Consider the following 9,376-nt stretch of genomic DNA (forward strand, 5'->3'; position numbering starts at 1 on the left):
GAATTGGCAAAGTGATATTTGGAAGCCCATAGAGGGCTATGGTGAAAAAGGAAATATCCTCAGATGAAATCTGGAAAGAAGCTTTCTGAGAAACTGCTTAGTGTTCTGTTAATTCATCTCACAGAGTTACATCTGTATTTCGTGGATCTCTTTGCTAGCCTTATTTCTGTGGAATCTGAGAACAGATATTTCCGATCCCTTTGAAGACTATAGGGCCAAAGGAAATATCCTCCTATAACAAAGAGAAAGAAGCTTTCTGAGAAACTTCTTTGTGTTCTGTGAAATCATCTCACAGAGTTACAGCTTTCCCCTCAAGAAGCCTTTCGCTAAGACAGTTCTCGTGGAATTGGCAAAGTGATATTTGGAAGCCCATAGAGGGCTATGGTGAAAAAGGAAATATCCTCAGATGAAATGTGGAAAGAAGCTTTCTGAGAAACTGCTGAGTGTTCTGTTAATTCATCTCACAGACTTACATCTGTATTTCGTGGATATCTTTGCTAGACTTATTTCTGTGGAATCTGAGAACAGATATTTCGGATCCCTTTGAAGACTATAGGGCCAAAGGAAATATCCTCCGATAACAAAGAGAAAGAAGCTTTCTGAGAAAGTTCTTTGTGTTCTGTGAAATCATCTCACAGAGTTTCAGCTTTCCCCTCAAGAAGCCTTTCGCTAAGACAGTTCTTGTGGAATTGGCAAAGTGATATTTGGAAGCCCATAGAGGGCTATGGTGAAAAAGGAAATATCCTCACATAAAATCTGGAAAGAAGCTTTCTGAGAAACTGCTTAGTGTTCTGTTAATTCATCTCACAGAGTTACATCTGTATTTCGTGGATCTCTTTGCTAGCCTTATTTCTGTGGAATCTGAGAACAGATATTTCGGATCCCTTTGAAGACTATAGTTCCAAAGGAAATATCTTCCGATAACAAAGAGAAAAAAGCTTTCTGAGAAACTTCTTTGTGTTCTGTGAAATCATCTCACAGAGTTACAGCTTTCCACTCAAGAAGCCTTTCGCAAAGACAGTTCTTGTGGAATTGGGAAAGTGATATTTGGAATCCCTTAGAGGGCTATGGTGAAAAAGGAAATATCCTCAGATGAAATCTGGAAAGAAGCTTTCTGAGAAACTGCTTAGTGTTCTGTTAATTCATCTCACAGAGTTACATCTGTGTTTCGTGGATCTATTTGCTAGCCTTATTTCTGGGGAATCTGAGAACAGATATTTCGGATCCCTTTGAAGACTATAGGGCCAAAGGAAATATCCTCCGATAACAAAGAGAAAGAAGCTTTCTAAGAAACTTCTTTGTGTTCTGTGAAATCATCTCACAGAGTTACAGCTTTCCCCTCAAGAAGCCTTTCGCTACGACATTCCTTGTGGAAGTGGCAAAGTGATATTTGGAACCCCTAGAGGGCTATGGTGAAAAAGGAAATATCCTCAGCTGAAATCTGGAAAGAATCTTTCTGAGAAACTGCTTAGTGTTCTGTTAATTCATCTCACAGAGTTACATCTGTATTTCGTGGATCTCTTTGCTAGCCTTATTTCTGTGGAATCTGAGAACAGATATTTCCGATCCCTTTGAAGACTATAGGGCCAAAGGAAATATCCTCCGATAACAAACAGAAAGTAGCTTTCTGAGAAACTTCTTTGTGTTCTGTGAAATCATCTCACAGAGTTACAGCTTTCCCCTCAAGAAGCCTTTCGCTAAGACAGTTCTTGTGGAATTGGCAAAGTGATAATGGGAAGCCCTTAGAGGGCTACGGTGAAAAAGGAAATATCCTCAGATGAAATCTGGAAAGAAGCTTTCTGAGAAACTGCTTAGTGTTCTGTTAATTCATCTCAAAGAGTTACATCTGTATTTCGTGAGTCTCTTTGCTAGCCTTATTTCTTTGGAATCTGAGAACAGATATTTCGGATTCCTATGAAGACTATAGGGGCAAAGGAAATATCCTCCGATAACAAAGAGAAAGAAGCTTTCTGAGAAACTTCTTTGTGTTCTGTGAAATCATCTCACAGAGTTACAGCTTTCGCCTCAAGAAGCCTTTCGCTACGACAGTTCTTGTGGAATTCGCAAAGTGATATTTGGAAGCCCATAGAGCGCTATGGTGAAAAAGGTAATATCCTCAGATGAAATCTGGAAAGAAGCTTTCAGAAAAACTGCTGAGTGTTCTGTTAATTAATCTCACAGAGTTACATCTGTATTTCGTGGATCTCTTTGCTAGCCTTATTTCTGTGGAATCTGAGAACAGATATTTCCGATCCCTTTGAAGACTATACGGCCAAAGGAAATATCCTCCTATAACAAAGAGAAAGAAGCTTTCTGAGAAACTTCTTTGTGTTCTGTGAAATCATCTCACAGAGTTACAGCTTTCCCCTCAAGAAGCCTTTCGCTAAGACAGTTCTTGTGGAATTGGCAAAGTGATATTTGGAAGCCCTTTGAGGTCTATGGTGAAAAAGGAAATATCCTCAGATGAAATCTGGAAAGAAGCTTTCTGAGAAACTGCTTAGTGTTCTGTTAATTCATCTCACAGAGTTACATCTGTATTCCGTGGATCTCTTTGCTAGCCTTATTTCTTTGGAATCTGAGAACAGATATTTCGGATCCCTTTGAAGACTATAGGGCCAAAGGAAATATCCTCCGATAACAAAGAGAAAGAAGCTTTCTGAGAAACTTCTTTGTGTTCTATGAAATCATCTCACAGAGTTACAGCTTTCCCCTCAAGAAGCCTTTCGCTAAGACAGTTCTTGTGGAATTGGCAAAGTGATATTTGGAATCCCTTAGAGGGCTATGGTGAAAAAGGAAATATCCTCACATGAAATCTGGAAAGAAGCTTTCTGAGAAACTGCTTAGTGTTCTGTTAATTCATCTCACAGAGTTACATCTGTATTTCGTGGATCTCTTTGCTAGCCTTATTTCTGTGGAATCTGAGAACAGATATTTCGGATCCCATTGAAGACTATAGGGCCAAAGGAAATATCTTCCGATAACAAAGAGAAAAAAGCTTTCTGAGAAACTTCTTTGTGTTCTGTGAAATCATCTCACAGAGTTACAGCTTTCCACTCAAGAAGCCTTTCGCTAAGCCAGTTCTTGTGGAATTGGCAAAGTGATATTTGGAATCCCATAGAGGGCTATGGTGAAAAAGGAAATATCCCCAGATGAAATCTGGAAAGAAGCTTTCTGAGAAACTGCTTAATGTTCTGTTAATTCATCTCACAGAGTTACATCTGTGTTTCGTGGATCTCTTTGCTAGCCTTATTTCTGTGGAATCTGAGAACAGATATTTCGGATCCCTTTGAAGACTATAGGACCAAAGGAAATATCCTCCGATAACAAAGAGAAAGAAGCTTTCTGAGAAACTTCTTTGTGTTCTGTGAAATCATCTCACAGAGTTACAGCTTTGCCCTCAAGAAGCCTTTCACTACGACATTTCTTGTGGAATTGGCAAAGTGATATTTGGAACCCCTAGAGGGGTATGGTGAAAAAGGAAATATCCTCAGCTGAAATCTGGAAAGAATCTTTCTGAAAAACTGCTTAGTGTTCTGTTAATTCATCTCACAGAGTTACATCTGTATTTCGTGGATTTCTTTGCTAGCCTTATTTCTGTGGAATCTAAGAACAGATATTTCGGATCCCTTTGAAGACTATAGGGCCAAAGGAAATATCCTCCGATAACAAACAGAAAGTAGCTTTCTGAGAAACTTCTTTGCGTTCTGTGAAATCATCTCACAGAGTTACAGCTTTCCCCTCAAGAAGCCTTTCGCTAAGACAGTTCTTGTGGAATTGGCAAAGTGATATTTGGAAGCCCATAGAGGGCTATGGTGAAAAAGGAAATATCCTCACATGAAATCTGGAAAGAAGCTTTCTGAGAAACTGCTTAGTGTTCCGTTAATTCATCTCACAGAGTTACATCTGTATTTCGTGGATCTCTTTGCTAGCCTTACTTCTTTGGAATCTGAGAACAGATATTTCGGATCCCATTGAAAACTATAGGGCCAAAGGAAATAACCTCCGATAACAAAGAGAAAGAAGCTTTCTGAGAAACTTCTTTGTGTTCTGTGAAATCATCTCACAGAGTTACAGCTTTCCCCTCAAGAAGCCTTTCGCTAAGACAGTTCTTGTGGAATTGGCAAAGTGATATTTGGAAGCCCATAGAGGGCTATGGTGAAAAAGGAAATATCCTCAGATGAAATCTGGAAAGAAGCTTTCTGAGAAACTGCTTAGTGTTCTGTTAATTCATCTCACAGAGTTACATCTGTATTTCGTGGATCTGTTTGCTAGCCTTATTTCTGTGGAATCTGAGAACAGATATTTCCGATCCCTTTGAAGACTATAGGGCCAAAGGAAATATCCTCCGATAACAAAGAGAAAGAAGCTTTCTGAGAAACTTCTTTGTGTTCTGTGAAATCATCTCACAGAGTTACAGCTTTCCCCTCAAGAAGCCTTTCGCTAAGACAGTTCTTGTGGAATTGGCAAAGTGATATTTGGAAGCCCTTAGAGGGCTATGGTGAAAAAGGAAATATCCTCAGATGAAATCTGGAAAGAAGCTTTCTGAGAAACTGCTTAGTGTTCCGTTAATTCATCTCACAGAGTTACATCTCTATGTCGTGGATCTCTTTGCTAGCCTTATTTCTGTGGAATCTGAGAACAGATATTTCGGATCCCATTGAAGACTACAGGGCCAAAGGAAATATCCTCCGATAACAAAGAGAAAGAAGCTTTCTGAGAAACTTCTTTGTGTTCTGTGAAATCATCTCACAGAGTTACAGCTTTCCCCTCAAGAAGCCTTTCGCTAAGACAGTTCTTGTGGAATTGGCAAAGTGATATTTGGAAGCCCATAGAGGGCTATGGTGAAAAAGGAAATATCCTCAGATGAAATCTGGAAAGAAGCTTTCTGAGAAACTGCTGAGTGTTCTGTTAATCCATCTCACAGAGTTACATCTGTATTTCGTGGATCTCTTTGCTAGCCTTATTTATGTGGAACCTGAGAACAGATATTTCAGATCTCATTTAAGACTATACGGCCAAAGGAAATATCCTCCGATAACAAAGAGAAAGAAGCTTTCTGAGAAACTTCTTTGTGTTCTGTGAAATCATCTCACAGAGTTACAGCTTTCCCCTCAAGAAGCCTTTCGCTAAGACAGTTCTTGTGGAATTGGCAAAGTGATATTTGGAAGCCCATAGAGGGCTATGGTGAAAAAGGAAATATCCTCAGATGAAATCTGGAAAGAAGCTTTCTGAGAAACTGCTTAGTGTTCTGTTAATTCATCTCACAGAGTTACATCTGTATTTCGTGGATCTCTTTGCTAGCCTTATTTCTTTGGAATCTGAGAACAGATATTTCTGATCCCATTGAAGACTATAGGGCCAAAGGAAATATCCTCCGATAACAAAGAGAAAGAAGCTTTCGGAGAAACTTCTTTGTGTTCTCTGAAATCATCTCACAGAGTTACAGCTTTCCCCTCAAGAAGCCTTTCGCTAAGACAGTTCTTGTGGAATTGGCAAAGTGATATTTGGAACCCCCAGAGGGCTATGGTGAAAAAGGAAATATCCTCAGATGAAATCTGGAAAGAAGCTTTCTGAGAAACTGCTTAGTGTTCTGTTAATTCATCTCACAGAGTTACATCTGTATTTCGTGGATCTCTTTGCTAGCCTTATTTCTGTGGAATCTGAGAACAGATATTTCGGATCCCTTTGAAGACTATAGGGCCAAAGGAAATGTCCTCCGATAACAAAGAGAAAGAAGCTTTCTGAGAAACTTCATTGTGTTCTGTAAAATCATCTCACAGAGTTACAGCTTTCCCCTCAAGAATCCTTTCTCTAAGACAGTTCTTGTGGAATTGGCAAAGTGATATTTGGAAGCCCCTAGAGGGCTATGGTGAAAAAGGAAATATCCTCAGATGAAATCTGGAAAGAAGCTTTCTGAGAAACTGCTTAGTGTTCTGTTAATTCATCTCACAGAGTTACATCTGTATTTCGTGGATGTCTTTGCTAGCCTTATTTCTGTGGAATCTGAGAACAGATATTTCGGATCCCATTGAAGACTATAGGGCCAAAGGAAATATCCTCCGATAACAAAGAGAAAGAAGCTTTCTGAGAAACTTCTTTGTGTTCTGTGAAATCATCTCACAGAGTTACAGCTTTCCCCTCAAGAAGCCTTTCGCTAAGACAGTTCTTGTGGAATTGGCAAAGTGATATTTGGAAGCCCATAGAGGGCTATGGTGAAAAAGGAAATATCCTCAAATGAAATCTGGAAGGAAGCTTTGTGAGAAACTGCTGAGTGTTCTGTTAATTCATCTCACAGAGTTACATCTGTATGTCGTGGATCTCTTTGCTAGCCTTATTTCTGTGGAATCTGAGAACAGATATTTCGGATCCTATTGAAGACTATAGGGCCAAAGGAATTATCCTCCGATAACAAAGAAAAAGAAGCTTTCCGAGAAACTTCTTTGTGTTCTGTGAAATCATCTCACAAAGTTACAGCTTTCCCCTCAAGAAGCCTTTCGCTAAGACAGTTCTCGTGGAATTGGCAAAGTGATATTTGGAAGCCCATAGAGGGCTATGGTGAAAAAGGAAATATCCTCAGATGAAATGTGGAAAGAAGCTTTCTGAGAAACTGCTGAGTGTTCTGTTAATTCATCTCACAGACTTACATCTGTATTTCGTGGATCTCTTTGCTAGACTTATTTCTGTGGAATCTGAGAACAGATATTTCGGATCCCTTTGAAGACTATAGGGCCAAAGGAAATATCCTCCGATAACAAAGAGAAAGAAGCTTTCTGAGAAAGTTCTTTGTGTTCTGTGAAATCATCTCACAGAGTTTCTGCTTTCCCCTCAAGAAGCCTTTCGCTAAGACAGTTCTTGTGGAATTGGCAAAGTGATATTTGGAAGCCCATAGAGGGCTATGGTGAAAAAGGAAATATCCTCACATGAAATCTGGAAAGAAGCTTTCTGAGAAACTGCTTAGTGTTCTGTTAATTCATCTCACAGAGTTACATCTGTATTTCGTGGATCTCTTTGCTAGCCTTATTTCTGTGGAATCTGAGAACAGATATTTCGGATCCCTTTGAAGACTATAGGGCCAAAGGAAATATCTTCCGATAACAAAGAGAAAAAAGCTCTCTGAGAAACTTCTTTGTGTTCTGTGAAATCATCTCACAGAGTTACAGCTTTCCACTCAAGAAGCCTTTCGCAAAGACAGTTCTTGTGGAATTGGCAAAGTGATATTTGGAATCCCTTAGAGGGCTATGGTGAAAAAGGAAATATCCTCAGATGAAATCTGGAAAGAAGCTTTCTGAGAAACTGCTTAGTGTTCTGTTAATTCATCTCACAGAGTTACATCTGTGTTTCGTGGATCTATTTGCTAGCCTTATTTCTGGGGAATCTGAGAACAGATATTTCGGATCCCTATGAAGACTATAGGGCCAAAGGAAATATCCTCCGATAACAAAGAGAAAGAAGCTTTCTAAGAAACTTCTTTGTGTTCTGGGAAATCATCTCACAGAGTTACAGCTTTCCCCTCAAGAAGCCTTTCGCTACGACATTTCTTGTGGAAGTGGCAAAGTGATATTTGGAACCCCTAGAGGGCTATGGTGAAAAAGGAAATATCCTAAGCTGAAATCTTGAAAGAATCTTTCTGAGAAACTGCTTAGTGTTCTGTTAATTCATCTCACAGAGTTACATCTGTATTTCGTGGATCTCTTTGCTAGCCTTATTTCTGTGGAATCTGAGAACAGATATTTCCGATCCCTTTGAAGACTATAGGGCCAAAGGAAATATCCTCCGATAACAAACAGAAAGTAGCTTTCTGAGAAACTTCTTTGTGTTCTGTGAAATCATCTCACAGAGTTACAGCTTTCCCCTCAAGAAGCCTTTCGCTAAGACAGTTCTTGTGGAATTGGCAAAGTGATATTGGGAAGCCCTTAGAGGGCTACGGTGAAAAAGGAAATATCCTCAGATGAAATCTGGAAAGAAGCTTTCTGAGAAACTGCTTACTGTTCTGTTAATTCATCTCACAGAGTTACATCTGTATTTCGTGAGTCTCTTTGCTAGCCTTATTTCTTTGGAATCTGAGAACAGATATTTCGGATTCCTATGAAGACTATAGGGGCAAAGGAAATATCCTCCGATAACAAAGAGAAAGAAGCTTTCTGAGAAACTTCTTTGTGTTCTGTGAAATCATCTCACAGAGTTACAGCTTTCGCCTCAAGAAGCCTTTCGCTACGACAGTTCTTGTGGAATTGGCAAAGTGATATTTGGAAGCCCATAGAGCGCTATGGTGAAAAAGGTAATATCCTCAGATGAAATCTGGAAAGAAGCTTTCAGAAAAACTGCTGAGTGTTCTGTTAATTAATCTCACAGAGTTACATCTGTATTTCGTGGATCTCTTTGCTAGCCTTATTTCTGTGGAATCTGAGAACAGATATTTCCGATCCCTTTGAAGACTATAGGGCCAAAGGAAATATCCTCCTATAACAAAGAGAAAGAAGCTTTCTGAGAAACTTCTTTGTGTTCTGTGAAATCATCTCACAGAGTTACAGCTTTCCCCTCAAGAAGCCTTTCGCTAAGACAGTTCTTGTGGAATTGGCAAAGTGATATTTGGAAGCCCTTTGAGGTCTATGGTGAAAAAGGAAATATCCTCAGATGAAATCTGGAAAGAAGCTTTCTGAGAAACTGCTTAGTGTTCTGTTAATTCATCTCACAGAGTTACATCTGTATTCCGTGGATCTCTTTGCTAGCCTTATTTCTGTGGAATCTGAGAACAGATATTTCGGATCCCTTTGAAGACTATAGGGCCAAAGGAAATATCCTCCGATAACAAAGAGAAAGAAGCTTTCTGAGAAACTTCTTTGTGTTCTGTGAAATCATCTCACAGAGTTACAGCATTCCCCTCAAGAAACCTTTCGCTAAGACAGTTCTTGTGGAATTGGCAAAGTGATATTTGGAAGCCCATAGAGGGCTATGGTGAAAAAGGAAATATCCTCAGATGAAATCTGGAAAGAAGCTGTCTGAGAAACTGCTTAGTGTTCTGTTAATTCATCTCACAGAGTTACATCCGTATTTCGTGGATCTCTTTGCTAGCCTTATTTCTGTGGAATCTGAGAACAGATATTTCGGATCCCTTTGAAGACTATAGGGCCAAAGGAAATATCCTCCGATAACAAAGAGAAAGAAGCTTTCTGAGAAACTTCTTTGTGTTCTATGAAATCATCTCACAGAGTTACAGCTTTCCCCTCAAGAAGCCTTTCGCTAAGACAGTTCTTGTGGAATTGGCAAAGTGATATTTGGAATCCCTTAGAGGGCTATGGTGAAAAAGGAAATATCCTCACATGAAATCTGGAAAGAAGCTTTCTGAGAAACTGCTTAGTGTTCTGTTAATTCATCT

Source organism: Macaca mulatta, chromosome 15 (assembly GCF_049350105.2).
Source record: "Macaca mulatta isolate MMU2019108-1 chromosome 15, T2T-MMU8v2.0, whole genome shotgun sequence".
Classification (NCBI taxonomy): domain Eukaryota; kingdom Metazoa; phylum Chordata; class Mammalia; order Primates; family Cercopithecidae; genus Macaca; species Macaca mulatta.